Genomic DNA, 16,892 nt, shown 5'->3' with positions numbered 1-16,892 from the left:
GTGGGAAACTGTACGCAAGTTTCCCACCACTACTTTCCACAAGAACATGTCCTCAGCACCTGAAATACAGGCTGCCTGTGAGTAGATGGGAAAAAGTACGAACAAGCTGAATTTGGCAGTGCAACGTCTCTAGCCCAGTGACGATGTCTGTTCAGTGGCACAGGAGCCCCAGGGCGCTCTTTAATATCCCTCCTATGCCTCTCCTGCGCACTCCTCCCCATTGTGGCATCCCCCCACCTTCCAGGGAAGGCAGCAAGTGGTCCCTGCCTAGAAACAGCTGCTGTTGGGAGGACTGGGGGATGCATGAAGCGCATGGCTCCCTGAGCTGTGGGCCTCATGCCAGGAATGGAAGGGCTAATCCTGTCCGCAGCTTCTGTCCCATCACCTCAACATCTGGGCAGCTGTCAGCAAGAATCTAAAAGCTGGCTGCAGAGAACAGCGAGTAAAACCACCTCTGCAGTAGCTACGCCCCTTTCTCCAGGGCCAACATGCACTCCTCTGGCAGTCTTGACAATCCCACTCTCTCGCCTGAGCTGCTGTGCCTCCAGCTGAGGAGAGAGCGGCAGGACAGAGACAGAAGCCCTTCCCCTCACTCCAGATATACTATGGTTCACGTTTTGGGTGGCTCTCCACAAACTGTGCAGCGAGTACCAAAGCTTCAGGCCATTCCCCTTCATGCTAGAGTCTCGCTAGGATTTCATACCTTGGTTTAGGGATCCACCAGAGCAGAAAACCCTCATGTGCACCTGCTGTTGCTGTTAAGTCCACCTCAGAGTGGGAGAGGGAGGTGACAGTCATTCCACGCGAATCAAGTTCCCATCCATGACAAATGCTAATATTTAATCCAAACCCAGCGCTTAAATAGAACTGAAGCTGGGGTTTACCATTACTCTCCTCCACCTATGTAAACACACACTCCATGTAGTTGCTACACCATGAGATCCTGCATGTTTTCAGAGCGTCCCAGTTCTTTGCTCTATGAAATATCTTGAATCCGCAAACTGTGCACACTTCTTTGCAGCTCACTATGGTGGTCAAACCACCAATTTAAGTGTCAACCACACTCCTTTGTGGAAAGTACGACCCTCAGCAAAACACCACAATCAGCAAGACTACCCTGCTTTACTTATACCAGCTTCCTGAAAACCCAGCTTTCCCAAAGTGCTGCTTCAGTCCCCAAACTCCCCCACCAGTGAACTAACTCCACAAGGAAGCCCAGCTGCCTGGCCTGTTGCACCTCGCTGCATCTGCAATTCTGCTGGAGTTATGTTGGCAAGCCCAAACCCTCATGCCTCCTCGTGTCAGCTGCTTCTTCAAAGGAGGATCTGAAAACATTCTTCAGAGTCTTCGAAAAACACAGTCCAGCATTCTCTCTTGAGCGAAGCTGGCAGCAGAGGATGAAAGCTCTTCCCTGCGATCCTTCTGGCTCCAAGGAAACTTCTCGGGTTCATTATTTCCAGCGTGGGCCTTGTCTTTAAGTCCACACTCCAAAGCCACTGGCAGCTGAGAGCCGGCTTTTCAGCAGAGGAGGAGCAGGACAGTCCACAGAGAATTGAAAAACGAAGTCCCCTGAACGACAGTTGTTTTGCCTGAATGGCAGAAAGCATAACTACTAATCAAGGCAGCATTTGGACACACGCACACACACAAAGATCTGAATGCAGGCGCACCAAAGGCAGTGCTATGGACAGTCGCAGGAACAAGGCAAAAATCACTCTTGGAGACCACGGTGTCGACAATTCCATTTATTGAGCAGCTCACCAGGGAGTATTCCAACATTCTTCTTCTTTTCAGGGCCCACCACCAATGTACCAAGGTCCAAAAGCAGAGGTCCCCCAAGGTGGTACCACTGGGCATCACAGTGCCCACTGACCCCTTTCCTGCTGCCCACCGAGTCTTTTCAGACAGTGGGTTTGGCCAAACAGGGCTTTTTGTCCAGCAGGGCTAATTACTTGTGTGTGTGTGTGTGTTGTTGTTTTCAAGTTGATTCAGTAGCAGTTGCCATCACAATACAAGGATCTTTACCGTGTGAATGAAGATAAGTTGTGCATAAACAAGGAAATATATTTAAACAATGTGTTTTTAAAAGAAAACATCCTGCTAAAGAAGAGCGACTGTAAGACTTATGCATACTTCACATTTTATGGCTGGGTCTGCCTCCTGCAACAGCCATTTTGTAGTTCCACCCACCACCCTATGTGTGATTCCAAAGGGGGCCACAAGCTCAGAAAAGTTGGAGACCACTGTCCCAAAGGCAACCAACTGCTAAGGTGGGAGGTGGTGATAAATCCAGTGCCTGAACTGAGTATTTATCTATGCCAAAGCACAAAAAGCAAACACCTCTCTTATATGTCAAGCATGGCACTATGTATAGAACTTTGTGGACAATGACTTCAGACAAAAGGATTCAGAACTGGTACACGTTCTTGCAATCCAGGAAGTTCACAAGCAAAGAGACATAGGACCAAGATCACATTACAGATATAAATACCCCAATCTGAAAAACTGGGAGCCTTGGGGAGCAGCTGAAAATATACCCTGTTCAATGGCTTTCCTTTCAAAGTGATCAGTGGAAGAACTTCAAATGACGTTTCAAACAGCAGGCTTTTTGCTTTTACTTTTTGGCTAGCCTTATTCCAATGAATGCCACAAAGCAGCACAGAGACGCCGTTAAAAGCAGGGAAAACTGTGCTTATCCAAAAAAACAAAAGGAATGCCACACGAAAAAAGGATGCGCACTTTCAAGTACTTCAGAACTCTTCATCAAGCTAGATATTAAAAACCCAAAGGTAGGGATGGGGGAGAGAAAAACATGCTTTCAGGTCATGGTCTTCAGAGGAGGGTATTTACCCCTCAGCTGAGGCAGCTCCCATGTTTTACCTGCTATTCAGACTACACAGGATTGCCTTGGCCCTTTAGAAATGTTTCTCCTTTCCTCATGATAACAGCAACATCTCACTTTACTTGAACATACAACTCCAGATGTGAAGTAGAGACCCCCACTGTCAAGAGTGCCTCTTGCTATTAACCAGGATGCTACTTTCACTTCCAGCTTAGCCAGTTCCTCTCTCTTTGTAACGACAGAAGCATTCCTTCTGCCTGATCTCAGGTAACGGTCAAGGCCATCTCTGTAGGATATGTGTGCACCTGCAGTGGAACTGCGAAAGGATGGGGGGGGGGGGGGACTGCTTGTTTCGTGCCATGGGTTTGAATGTATAACTTCACATCTGGAGTTGTATGTTCAAGTAAAGTGAGATGTTGCTATTATCATGAGGAAAGGAGAAACATGATGTATAAGTAGAGGGCATTCATCCACCAAAGCCAGTTTTCACAAGAGCCATCTTGATCCTAACCTGTCAGTAAGTCAATAAAAGACTATTCTCTGAATGGCCTGGTGTTGATCACTGAACTGCTGGGGACTTGACACCCACCTTACTAAACCTCCTATGAAATATTTTCTCTTTAGAATGGGTGAAATGCTTCTTAAGACAAGTCCCCCCCTCAAATATAAAGTATGATGAAGTCTGAACAGTTTTGTGGAACACTGAAGAAAAAACCTTCCGGATTTGTTTTCCTTTTGTAATGAGTGAAATGAAAGAAAAGGTTTTATTCAAAATGTGTAAGATGAAAAAAATTATGCCAGAATCTGCAACTTTAGAGAGCCCGTTGGTGTAGTGGTTAAGTGCATGGACTCTTATCTGGGAGAACCGGGTTTGATTCCCCACTCCTCCACTCGCAGCTGCTGGAATGGCCTTGGGTTAGCCATAGCTCTGGCAGAAGTTGTCCTTGAAAGGGCAGCTGCTGGGAGTCCTCTCAGCCCCACCCACCTCACAGGGTGTCTGTTGTCGGGAAAGATATAGGAGATTGTAAGCCACTCTGATTCAGAGAGAAGGGCGGGGTATAAATCTGCAATTCTTCTTCTTACGTATACTGTGGACATCTACAACATTTTGAAGAGCTTTTTTAAATGTAAGAAGTGTTGGTAAAAATTGAAAATCGATAATGTGTTTAATGAAAAAGAATACAGTGTCTTCAATGTTATAAATAACAATATCCAAATACTTGTAGATCTACCTGCTGTGAGCACATGAGAGTTTGTTCAGCTTTCATTGTTTCATACCTCTACTATGGTAAAAATTAAGTTGTACATGCTTGGTCAAATAGATGCAGCAGTCTGCAGCTTCAGCTACTGGGTATACTTGCAATTTTCTTTTAGAAAATGAAAACATACTTTTAAATAAATAAATTCTATAAATATCCAAAACAGCATAGTACACAAGACAACCCTATTATAAATGACGTATTTCATTTGTTAAATCTGTGGTGATTTAGAAGTCTTTTCCCGAAAAAGAGGTTTTTCTCCTGTGACTCCAGAAATTTTATATCCATACAAAGTAATATCACCCTACTCTTTATTTGGCACCATGCTGATGGTTTTAATTTCCAACCCTTGCTAACAGCTTATCTGAACAGCAAAATGTTTGTTAGCACTCCATTCTGCCACCCGCCGAAAAGAGGTATCACTAACTGACCTCACACTCCAGAGACAAGCCTTCTAGCCCAACCCATTTCTGCTAAATGACTACCTTCCTTTCCCAGTTTACAAGTAGTCTGCAAATAATTTAGAGATTAAGGAAGCCATGCGCTTGTGAAGCTGAGACTTTCCATACCTTTTCCCATGGATCCCCAAAGCTTCCCTTCCCAAGCAGGGAAGTGCCCCAGTCTCCACTACAGCAGCGACATTCCAGATAATTGCTTCCATGCTCAGAAGACAGGAAATTAGCGTTCACCTTTATAGGCCTTGTGTTGCTGGCTCCAACCTTCTTTTCGTGCGGAGAGGAATAATCGTCTGTTCTCTCCAGTTTTACTGTTATGGCTAATTCTTTTGAAGACATATTTAATTCCAAAATTGCTACAGTGTGAATTTGTTGCTCAAAGCTCACTAAAGCATCCTAATCAGCCCATCAAATTACAAAGGATGATTAATTTTAGGAGTCTATACAAAATCATAATGACACACCCCAAGCAAGCACAAAGGCCACCCACCCACCCGCTATCAGATCTTGGCAGTGCAGGAAGCAAGAAAAGAACATTAGGAATTTAGTTGAGGCTGCGGGCATCTCTTCTTGATCTGGCTGGCCTCCCCTGCCGGCCCTGTTACCTGTGCTATAAAAGGGAATAATATCTGCCACCTTTATGGCATAACATCTTATCATGATGTGAGATGGCCAGGCTGGGCAATAGGCGATGATACGGAAAATTCTCTGAGCGCTGTTGTCTGGCTATAAAATGTGTTTATTGTATTTTATTGTTTTATCATATCTTGCACTCTGCCCTGAGCCCTAAGGGGTACGCGCGGAATAGAAATATACTAAATAAAATAATTATTCACCACTGCTGTTCACTGGGGACCATGAACAAAACCAAAGCAGATTTCGGGGCAGACTGACTTCGTGAAGGGTACTGAGTCTCTCTGGAATTCTTTAACAAAGATTTATATACTGCCACTACTACTGTAAGTTTAGATCTTGTAATTAAAATGCTCCGTAATAGTAAAGAAATGCTATTAATGTAAAAAAGTGAAAATATTTTTCAGTGACAAAAAGGGTTAGTGTTTTAGAAATAAATGGGCATTGGCATTTTTGTTAAAAGTAGATGGTTGTATAGCAACCTTCACAGTGCATTTCATAAAATTCTACCTTGGAAAGTGTTGACCTCTATATGATTTATATAAGTTGTAGAAAAAGTGAGTAGTCTGGTCCTATGCAAGCTTAGTTGGAAGGAAGTCTCAAACTTTGTTTCAGGTTTCTGCAATCCAAATCCTACTGCACTGTTTACTAATGGATGTCCCATCCACTGGGCTGCATTGACTCCCTCTGTGTCATCCTCCCAGATAATGTGTACACAGAAAATACTACCAAAGCTGGTAGCAATGGGAAAAACCTCACTGGAGCAGAGGTGCCAGAATTGTGCCCACAGCCATACAGATTATGGACTGAAAGAAACGGCAATGTTTGCAACGAGCAAGTAATCCTTGCAGTTGTCTTTTATGCATTCTTCAAGAAACTGAGAACTGCAAAAATGACATTAAGCAATTTTGCCATTGGATCCTAACTTTATATCACTTTACATCCTTAACCACTACCCACCAGCTATATGTAAGTCCTGCTCACTGTACCCCATTCCATTGTCTGAAATATGCATGCATACGAAAGCTTACATTCTGAATAAAACTTTGTTGGTCTTAAAGGTGCTCCTTGACTCCTCCTTTGTTCAACATTAAGCAAGTTGCACAGCCAACTCTACAAGTGACAAGGCTACACTAGTTGCTACTGTTCACCCTGCCACTGAGATCTGCCTCATGATGGCTGCTGGGTGACCCTCTGTGTTACATGGACCCCCTACAGGTCTGGAATGATTCATCACCACTGCCACTGAGCATTACAGAGCAGTTCTGGACAAGCTGCTGCTGTTGCTACAACAGGGATTCAGCATGGGGCATCTGAGCTCTGAAAGGAGATGCATGAACAACCACAGGGCAAGCCGGAAACAGGAATTCCTACATTTAAATCAAAAAATGTAAAGCTCTTCAGGATGTAGCAATCTCTCCGTTTAAAGTGGTTCAGAATAAACTTGAATAAAGGCATTTCTTTATAAGCACCCTGGGAAACAAATGTTTGACACCAGAGCAGTTGTTACTTCGCTCTCTTCCTCTCCAAACTACAAAGCTGTCTTCAAATTCAGACTTAAAAGGTGCTTATTTTACAGAACTATTTTTACAGAACTTAAGACTTCGTAGTTTCCTCTGGCACAGCACTCACAGGTACACTAGTGCTCCTCAAAACTGCCATTACAATGTCATCACCACATCGTAAATCAACGTGTCCAGAGACCTATGCACTTTTGACTGTATTATATTTACAAGCTTAGTAACTGATATACATTTAGCAGCTATTGAGATGGGGAAGATAATTTGTTTGGGAGTCAAACAGGATTGCCACTGAGTCTAAAGAGGTAAAACAAAAAAAATAGAAATTTCTGAAGTCAGGGCAGAAAGTTTACTGCCCCATGCTACATATAAGGTTTGCCTCTAGTGTTATCAACAGCTGCTGAGATGCTAATTTGGGTAAAGCCCTGTCCCTCTTCCACAGGCCCAAATGAAAAGAAATATTTTGGGGGGAGGGGAGGTGAGAGCCACAGTCATAAATTTTCTCTGAATTCCCCCCACTTCCCCCAAAAAATAATCTGCTCTATTTTAAATACTGTTACTGCTCCTTTGGCTACTTTGAATAGTTACTGACTTGAAAAGTTGTTTGTGTTATACTTGAATGCAAAACACAATGTTTACTATACAACTAGAGAGTCAACTTGGTGTAGAGGTTAGTGTCCAACAAGGATGTGGGGACAACAGTTGCGGGGAACCATAATTTGGTAAAGAGTTAGAGAATGTGGTCTATACAATGGTGCATAGTTCTTATTGTCCACTGTTGTAAGTGGGGTCCTAGTGAGAGCCAGTTTGGTGTAGTGGTTAAGTGTGCAGACTCTTATCTGGGAGAACCGGGTTTGATTCCCCACTCCTCCACTTGCACCTGCTAGCATGGCCTTGGGTCAGCCATAGCTCTCTTATCTGGGAGAACCGCGTTTGATTCCCCACTCCTCCACTTGCACCTGCTGGAATGGCCTTGGGTCAGCCAGAGCTCTCTTATCTGGGAGAACCGCGTTTGATTCCCCACTCCTCCACTTGCACCTGCTAGCATGGCCTTGGGTCAGCTATAGGCCTGGCAGAGGTTGTCCTTGAAAGGGCAGCTGCTGTGAGAGCCCTCTCAGCCCCACCCACCTCACAGGGTATCTTTTGTGGGGGAAGAAGATATAGGCGATTGTAAGCTGCTCTGAGTCTCTGATTTGGAGAGAAGGGCGGGGTATAAATCTGCTGTCTTCTTCCCCACTCCTCCACTTGCAGCTGCTGGAATGGCCTTGAGTCAGCCATAGCTCTGGCAGGAGTTGTCCTTGAAAGGGCAGCTGTTGTGAGAGCCCTCTCCAGCCCCACCCACCTCACAGGGTGTCTGTTGCGGGGGGAGAAGACACAGGGGTTGCAGACTTCTTCTTTTATCGTGTAAATTTCAAATCCCTACAACACAGCAATACGTTTGCATCTGTTTCTATTTCTGGCTGGTTCCAGATTCTCAACCCCAACCCATCCAAGGTCCCGTCCTGTTGAGCGCATGTGATTCGCCTTGAGCCCCAAAGGGAAAGGCGGGCTACAAACGGCACAAGCCACGAATGAAATGAAACGGAGCCGTGCGCGGGCTGCCCCGACCGCCTCCATCGCGACGCCCCGGGCAGGGAGGCAGGGCGAGACCCGCTGACCCGGCGATCCCGTCCCGTGCGCCGCAAGCTGCGCGTTCCCTGCCTGCAAGCACAAACGGAGCTGGAGCCGACCGCGGCAGACATGCAAGGGAGGCAGGGCGGGAGGAGAGCGCCGGTCGCTCCCCCAGCCCCTTCGCGACGCCCTGCGCACGCGCGGAGAAAGGCCGCACACCCCTCCTTCCCGGGCGCGGCGCCACAGAGCGCATGCGCGGCGAAGCCTCCTCCTCCCCTCCCCCACCGCGGCCCTCGCGCGTTGCTCAGGAGACGCGGCCCCGCCCAGCTGCGCGAAAGGCCGCCGCCCGGGGCTCCCGCACTCACCGAGGCCCCGCAGGGTTCTCTCCAGGGGGACGGGCGTCGACTAAAGCCCCCCGACGCGGTGCGGCGGTCTCTCGCGCTCCTGGCGGCTGAGAGGGACACGGCCGACGACGACGTTCGCACCAACGGTTCCGCCGTGACGCACTTCCGCCCCGCGCCCGTCCAATAGGAGCGGTGGACCCGCCCCTCCGCCCCCGGGATTGGTCCACGCTAATCCTCTGTCTCCCCGGGAGGAGGCGGGGAGGGGCCTCTCGCTCCCTCCCTCGAAGCCCCGCCCCCCAAACCGCCTGGTTTATTTTATTTTGAGTTTAGAAGAATTTTATTTCAGAAATCCTGTAGAAGATAACAAATATACAAAGCCCAAATTGACAGTTTGCAAATAGATTGTTACATGTTAATATAAGATATAAAAATAATTGGTACTTATTAGGGTTGCCAAGTCCAATTTAAAGAAAAATCTGGGGGCTTTGGGGGTGGAGCCAGGAGACTTTGGGGGCGGAGCCAGGAACAAAGGTGTGACAAGCATAATTGAACTCCAAGGGAGTTCTGCCCATCACATTTAAAGGGACAGCACACCTTTTTAAATGCCTTTCTTCCATAGGAAATAATTAAGGATAGGGGCACCATCTTTTGTGGCTCATAGAATTGAGAATTTGAAACTTGGGGGTGTATTTTGGGGAGAAGCACTAGATGCTATACTAAAAATTTGGTGCCTCTATCTTAAAAAATAGCCCCCCCCCAGATCCCCCCAATACCCACGGATCAATTCCCCATTATTCCCTATGGGAATCGTTCTCCATAGGGAATAATAGAGTGCCCAGTAGACATTTCCCTCCCCCCACCCTTTCTAAAGGGGGGGAGGGCCTCCAAACCAGGGAATCCCTTGCCCCCTCCCTCTCTCACACAAACAAATACTTCCTAGATCTTCTTCCTGCAGAACTCTACTTGCTGTGAAAATGAAAGCAAAAGAAAGGGAGGGGCCGTTCTCCATGGAAACTATTACTGACCCTTTCCAGTGAAGCCCTGTTTCCCATTTCCTGCGCAGCCTTAAAGGCACACATTTTACAAACGGATCAGTTTGCAGGTTTCTAAACCTGCAGGAGTTCTACAACTACATGATGACTTTGGGGGTGGGGCTTCCCCCACTGGCCAGCTGGCTGGGGGCGGGGAGAAGCCTGTAAAAACGGGGGATCCGGCTGGGACCTGGGGATTGGGAAGCCTACACACATGTTCTTTTCTCTCACTGGCCCAGAGCGAGTGGCACCAAAATTTGTGCCGTTTCTCTCCCCCCCCCCCCCCCGCTTCCAGATTTTTGGAGAGCAGGGGAGGAGACTGCAAATTCAGGGGTCCCCCGCCCGTGGGTGGGAAGCTTAGTACTTATTAATGCCAAACCAGTAAACTAGAATTAGACCAGAAACACCACAAGCAAAATAATCCAGAAAAGGGGACCACTTTGGAAGAAGGGCATTCCTATGATCTGGTCTCATCCAACCACCCAGATGGTGAGCAGTTTTATCCAAAAGATAAAATATTCCCAGCATTTACTCAGCCAGACAATCAATGAGGGAGGCGAATTTAACCTCCAGTTTGTTGCTATTGCAAACTTTGCCACAAGGATATCAACACCTTCTTCTGTTCAGATAAAGTCCTCCCAGAGATTGAGAAGGCAAATTTTAGGGGGTTGTGGAATCCAGACACTTACAATAAAATAAATTTCAGTGATAACTTGAGACCAAAAAAGGGTAAAATGTACTGGGTTCGAAGCATGAGGACGCCCAAGAGATAGTGAGTTCAGCTCTTTATTCAGTGATTCAGCATAGTGAGATAGGAACAGAACTCCTGGCAGGACCAAAGACCCTGCTTATATGCATGCAAATAACCCCACCCAAAACCCATTACACACAAATGTAGGGTCCCTGTAGCGCCTCCTTCCTGAAATCCAGGTGGCTCTTGTTTTAGAGTCTCAAGCTCAGCCAAGTCTCTGCGGCCCTAAGGCCAAACTCCAGTCCCAATACATAACAAAGAGAGATTTGGGGGCATGTCCACCACATATGAAAATAAACCCCAAACCACCAGATGTGGAGCCAGCCCTTAGTCCATAGAATCATAGAGCTGGAGGGGATCCCCCAGGGTCATCTAGTCCAACCCCCTGCACAAGATGCAGGAAACTCACAAACGCCTCCCTCTAAACTCATTTGTCGCCAGGGACAGACCCATCCTAACAAGTGTCACTTCGATGGGCTGGGCCACGCATGCCATAAAAAAATGCAGCACCAGGCACCAAGGATATGGACTTTATAAAGGCGATTTCAGCTGCTGAATGGCACCAGCGGGCTCGATTGGATTAAGCAACATATGAAAAGGGGGATTGGGCGTGGAGACATCAGCATTGGTGATGAGACAGGAAACCCAGGATCCAGGAAGATGCCAAGAGTAATAAATGGACATAAGCCTGACATTAGAAACCACAGCATTCAGTTGCTGACCTGAGAGTAGCAGGGCTCTTACAAAGGCATTTTAAAGGGAGGTTAGAGAGAGAGACTGCTGAATTGCAATTGATAATGAAGCTTAAGACAAGGCACCCTTTTGGACTAATCTGAGAGCTCAGTTTCCTGTCTCATTACCAATGTGGGTAGGCTTCCCAATCCCCAGGTCCCAGAGGGGGATCCCCCAGTTTTACAGGCTCCCCCTCTCCCCCAGCCAGCTGGCCGGCGAGGGGAGCCCCGCCCCCAGAGCCATCATGCACCTCCATGAACGATTCCCATAGGGAATGATGAGGAATTGAGCCGTGAGTATCAGGGGCTCTAGGGGGGCTGTGTTTTGAGATAGAGGCACCAAATTTTCAGTATAGCATCTAGTGCCTCTCCCCAAAATACCTCCCAAGTTTCAAAACGTTTGGACCAGGGGGTCCAATTCTATGAGCCCCAAAAGAAGGTGCCCCTATCCTTCATTATCTCCTATGGGAGGAAGTCATTGAAAAGGTGTTCAGTCCCTTGAAACGGGATTGTAACGTACTCAAAGCGGAGACGAGAGTAGGGCAACATTGTTTATTAGGAGCACGTTGCAAGAGAGCGAACACGCGGGCCGGGTCCCACTTATATACAATCCCCGGTACAGCCTACAGGGTTGGTCAGGCCAATCCTGACCCGTTGAACTTCCCGCCACAGCTGTTGATGGGCGGGGAGATTCGCGCCCTGCGCTGGGGCTTCTGGGACGGCCCAGTTGCCCCTGCGCCCGGTCGCATATTATTTACTGATACACTACACCCCTCCCCCCCTGGTTAATGAACATAGTCTTGCAGATATGCGGGAGGTCGGCGCTCTCTGGTGGACCGTCTGGGGAGGTCCTGTGGGGGAGGCGCCGCCACCGCATCTGATGCTGCGGGGGACCCTGGTGCGGCCGGTGGCGGCCGGACTGGTTCTTCGGCACCTTCGGGCTCTGGCGGTTCCGGTGCTACCTGGGCTGGCGTGAGGGGTGATGGGGCCGCGTCCTCCGGTCGGTCCCCCGACGAGCTCCTCTCCGGCTCTTGCCTCTTCTGTGTCCGCCAGTTCCTCTGGTAGCGTGCGGCGCCTCAATTGGTCTATGTGCCGCCTTAGTACCTGGCCCCCCTCAGTTGATATGTCGTAGTGGCGGGACCCGGTGACTCGTAGCACTCGGCCCGCCACCCAATTGGGCCCTGCTTGTCACAACCTTGCTCCTGGCTCCACCCCCTAAGTCTCCTGGCTCCACCCCCAAAGTCCCCAGATATTTCTTGAATTGGACTTGGCAACCCTAAATGTGGGCTATTGTTTGGCATCTGAAATCACTCCACATTCCAAGATACAATGGCCAGTCCAGCTGTTCTAATTCCTAATCAGGGTCTTTTGGAAAGGAATTCAGATAGGAACAGAGAAATCCAATCTTTTCCTTTAAAAAAAGAAACTTTTTCAGAATAAGCCAAAATCATTTCCTCACTGCTGGCACACCGAAGCTTAAACCTGGAATAAAACACTGCTGGACTTGAAGTTCTCTCTCCCCTCCCCAAAAGAGGAGGAGCAGACCCAGAGGAGAAAGTCTCTCTCTCTGAGAGTGTGGATGTGTGTGTGTGAGAGAGAGAGGGAGAGGGAGGCAAGAGGCAGGAAGCAGAGAGCCACTGAGGGAGCTGGGGGAAGCAAGCAGTGGTTTGCCTGCAGCAGCAGCCCTGGGAAAGGAATCCAAAGGAAGTTGCTTGGGGGGTGGATTTAAACCCTGCGTGGTCCAGAAATGTCCTGTGGCCTGCATGTCTGGCACTCCTGCCTTAGCAGATCCCTCAAGTTCAGGGTCTCAGGCAGAGAAAGCTCTTTCTTATTCCCCCACTATCTGTTTCTTTTAACTGGAGATGCTGCCGGGGATTGAACCTGGGACCTTCTGCACGCCTCTGCCACGGAGCCACAGCCCCTCCCCTTTACTGCACCTAAAAAGCAATTTGTTAGCAATGCCTTTTCACCATCTAGTCCAGGGGTGTCAAAGCATGTGGCCCAGGGGCCGAATCAAGTCCCCAAACAACTGGCTGCCATCTGCATCCTTCTCCCTCTTTCTTGCTTCCTTCTGCATCACAGCTTGCTTTGCCAGGCTTGCTCAATCGCACAGGAGCTACAGAGCAAAGCCTCTGCTTTCTGTAGAAGACAGGAACAGGATCCAGGATGATCCTGACAGGCTGGAAAACTGGGCTAAAACCAATAAAATGAATTTTAACAGGAATAAATGTAAAGTTATACATTTAGAAGAAGACTGCAGATGTATACCCCACCCTTCTCTCTGAATCACAGACTCAGAGCGGCTTACAATCTCCTATATCTTCTGTCCCCGCAACAGACACCCTGTGAGGTGGGTGGGGCTGAGAGGGCTCACACAGCAGCTACCCTTTCAAGGACACCCCCTGTGATAGCTCTGGCTGACCCAAGGCCATTCCAGCAGGTGCAAGTGGAGGAGTGCGAAATCAAACCCGATTCTTCCAGATAAGAGTCTGCACACTTAACCACTACACCAAGCTGGCTCTCTTTAGGTAGGAAAAATCCAATGCATGGTTATAGGATGGGGAAGACTTGTATTAGCACTACTCTGTGCGAAAAGGATCTAGGGGTCTTAGTGGATCATACTCTGAACATGAGTCAACAGCGTGATGTGGTGGCTAAAAAGGCAAATGCAATTTCAGACTGTATCAACAGAAGAATAGTGTCCAGATCACGTGAAGTGATGGTATCATTTTACTCTGCTTTGGTAAGACCTTACCTGTAGTATTGTGTTCAGTTTTGGGCACCACATTTTAAGAAGGATATAAATAAGCTGGAACGGATCCAGAGGAGGGTGACAAAGATGGTGAGGGGTCTGGAGACCAAGTCCTATGAAGAAAGGTTGAAGGAGCTGGGCATTTTTAGCTTGAAGAGGAGGCGGCTGAGAGGTGATGTCATCACCATCAAGTATTTAAAGCGTCATATAGAGGATGGTATGGAATTGTTTTCTGTGGCCCCAGAAGGTAGGATTAGAACCAATGGGTTGAAATTAAATCTAAAGAGTTTCCGGCTCAACATTAGGAAGAACTTTCTGACCGTTAGAGCAGTTCCTCAGTGGAACAAGCTTAAGAACATAAGAGAAGCCATATTGAATCAGGCCAATGGTCCTTCCAGTCCAACACCCTGTGTCACACAGTGGTCAAAAAACCCAAGTGCCATCAGGAGGTCCACCAGTGGGGCTAGAAGCCCTGCCACTGTGCCCCCCCAAGCACAAGAATACAGAGCATCACTGCCCCAGACAGAGCTTCCTCAGGAGGTGATGGGCTCTCCTTCCTTGGAGGTTTTTACTCCGAGGCGCTAATGTTTTAAGCACACCCGATCTATTCCTTCAGTACGACAACCATACCCAAAGCCCTGCTGGATCAGCCCAAGGGCCCCTCTCCAGAGCAGCATCCCTGAATCCTGGCTAGCAACACTCCCCCCTCCCAGGTATCCCACAGGGCAGGGGGACCCCCTCCCCTCTGGACCAGGAGCTTCCACATAGCAGTGGGCAGGCCAGCTCTCTATCAAACTGGCTAACGGCTCCTTTCTTCCTCACACCAATTCCCTGTTCTTATGAAGGACTTGGCCTCCCTGCCCTGTTATTGGCGCTCCAGAGAAACTGGTTGGCCTCTGTGTGAGACAGGAGGCTGGACTAGACGGACCCTCCCTGGTCTAACCCAACAGGGCTCTTCTGATATTCTTATGAAGGCCTCAGCCTCCCTGCCCTGTTGTTGGCCCTCCAGAGGAATTAGCTGGCCCCTGTGTGAGACAGGAGGCTGGACTAGATGGACCCTCACTGGTCTAACCCAACAGGGCTCTTCTGATATTCTTATGAAGGCCTCAGCCTCCCTGCCCTGTTGTTGGCCCTCCAGAGGAAATGGGTGGCCCCTGTGTGAGACAGGAGGCTGGACTAGATGGACCCTCCCTGGTCTGACCCAGCAGGGCTCTTCTGATGTTCTTCTCAGGGGGAGGCCTCAGCCTCTCTGCCCTGTTATTGGCCCTCCAGAAGAACTGGCTGGCCACTGTGTGAGACAGAAGGCTGGACGAGATGGACCCTCCCTGGTCTGATCCAGCAGGGCTCGTCTGATGTTCTTCTCAGGGGAAGGCCTCGGCCTCTCTGTCCTGTTGTTGGCCCTCCAGAGGAACTGACTGGCCCCTGTGTGAGACAGGAGGCTGGACTAGATGGGCCCTCCCTGGTCTGATCCAGCAGGGCTCTTCTGATGTTCTTCTCAGGGGAAGGCCTCAGCCTCTCTGCCCTGTTGTTGGCCCTCCAGAGGAACTGGCTGGCCCCTGTGTGAGACAGGAGACTGGACTAGATGGACCCTCCCTGGTCTGATACAGCAGGGCTCTTCTGATGTTCTTCTCAGGGGAAGACCTCGGCCTCTCTGCCCTGTTGTTGGCCCTCCAGAGGAACTGGCTGGCCCCTGTGTGAGACAGGAGGCTGGACTAGATGGACCCTCCCTGGTCTGACCCAGCAGGGCTCTTCTGATGTTCTCATGAAGGCCTCAGCCTCTCTGCCCTGTAGCTGGCCCTCCAGAGGAACTGACTGGCCACTGTGTGAGACAGACTGGACTACATGGACCCTCCCTGGTCTGATCCAGCAGGGCTCTTTTGATGTTCTTCTCAGGGGAAGGCCTCGGCCTCTCTGCCCTGTTGTTAGCCCTCCAGAGGAACTGGCTGGCCACTGTGTGAGGCAGGAGGCTGGACCCTCACTGGTCTGATGCAGCAGGGCTCTTCTGATGTTCTTCTCAGGGGAAGGCCTCGGCTTCTCTGCCCTGTAGTTGGTCGTCCAGAGGAACTGATTGGCCACTTGGTGAGACATATATATATACGAACATATATGAAGCTGCCTTATACTGAATCAGACCCTTGGTCCATCAAAATCAGTATTGTCTACTCAGACTGGCAGCGGCCCTCCAGGGTCTCAAGCTGAGGTTTTTCACGCCTACTTGCCTGGACCCTTTTTAGTTGGAGATGCTGGGGATTGAATGTGGGACCTTCAGCTTACCAAGCAGATGCTCGACCACTACTGAGCCACCGTCCCTTCTTAACACTTATGAAGCTGCGTTCTACTGAATCAGACTCTCGGTCCATCAAAGTCAGTCTTGTCTCCTCAGACTGGCATAAGCCCTCCAGGGTCTCAAGCTGAGGTTTTTCACACCTGCTTGCCTGGACCCTTTTTGGTTGGAGATGCCGGGGATTGAACCTGGGACCTCCTGCTTACCAAGTAGATGCTCTACCACTGAGCCCCCGTCCCTCCAAACAGGAGGCTGGACTAGATGGACCAACTTAGAAACTAGGGAGCCAATTTAGAAACAATTCAGGTTCCCCTGCTAAGAAGCCAGTGGGCCTTCTGGACCAGCAGGGGGCTGGCGATTGGTCCTGGGACCAGAGGCGTTGGCTGCCGCTTCCCTTGCAAGGAGCCAGGCAGGGGCTATCAAGACATAAGGGCGCCTACAGAGCAGCCGGCCGCTGCCTGCTGAGGCCTGAGAAGCACGCCTTTTTCGTGGGGGGGGGGACAGGAAAGAGGAGTCCCCATGGCAGGGGAGGGGTCGGAGGCTTCCGACTAGGGCAGCTGCGGCCTCTTCCCCTCGCCGGGTCCTGGAAGGAAAGGCCCGCCCGGCTCCCCGGGGGCTCCGACGGGGCGGGGGGGAGGCGGGCTCTCAGTCTCACCCACCCACCCCCGGCCTCTGCTAG

This window comes from Heteronotia binoei, chromosome 2, assembly GCF_032191835.1.
Source record: "Heteronotia binoei isolate CCM8104 ecotype False Entrance Well chromosome 2, APGP_CSIRO_Hbin_v1, whole genome shotgun sequence".
NCBI lineage: Eukaryota > Metazoa > Chordata > Lepidosauria > Squamata > Gekkonidae > Heteronotia > Heteronotia binoei.
Note: the sequence above shows the minus strand (reverse complement) of the source record.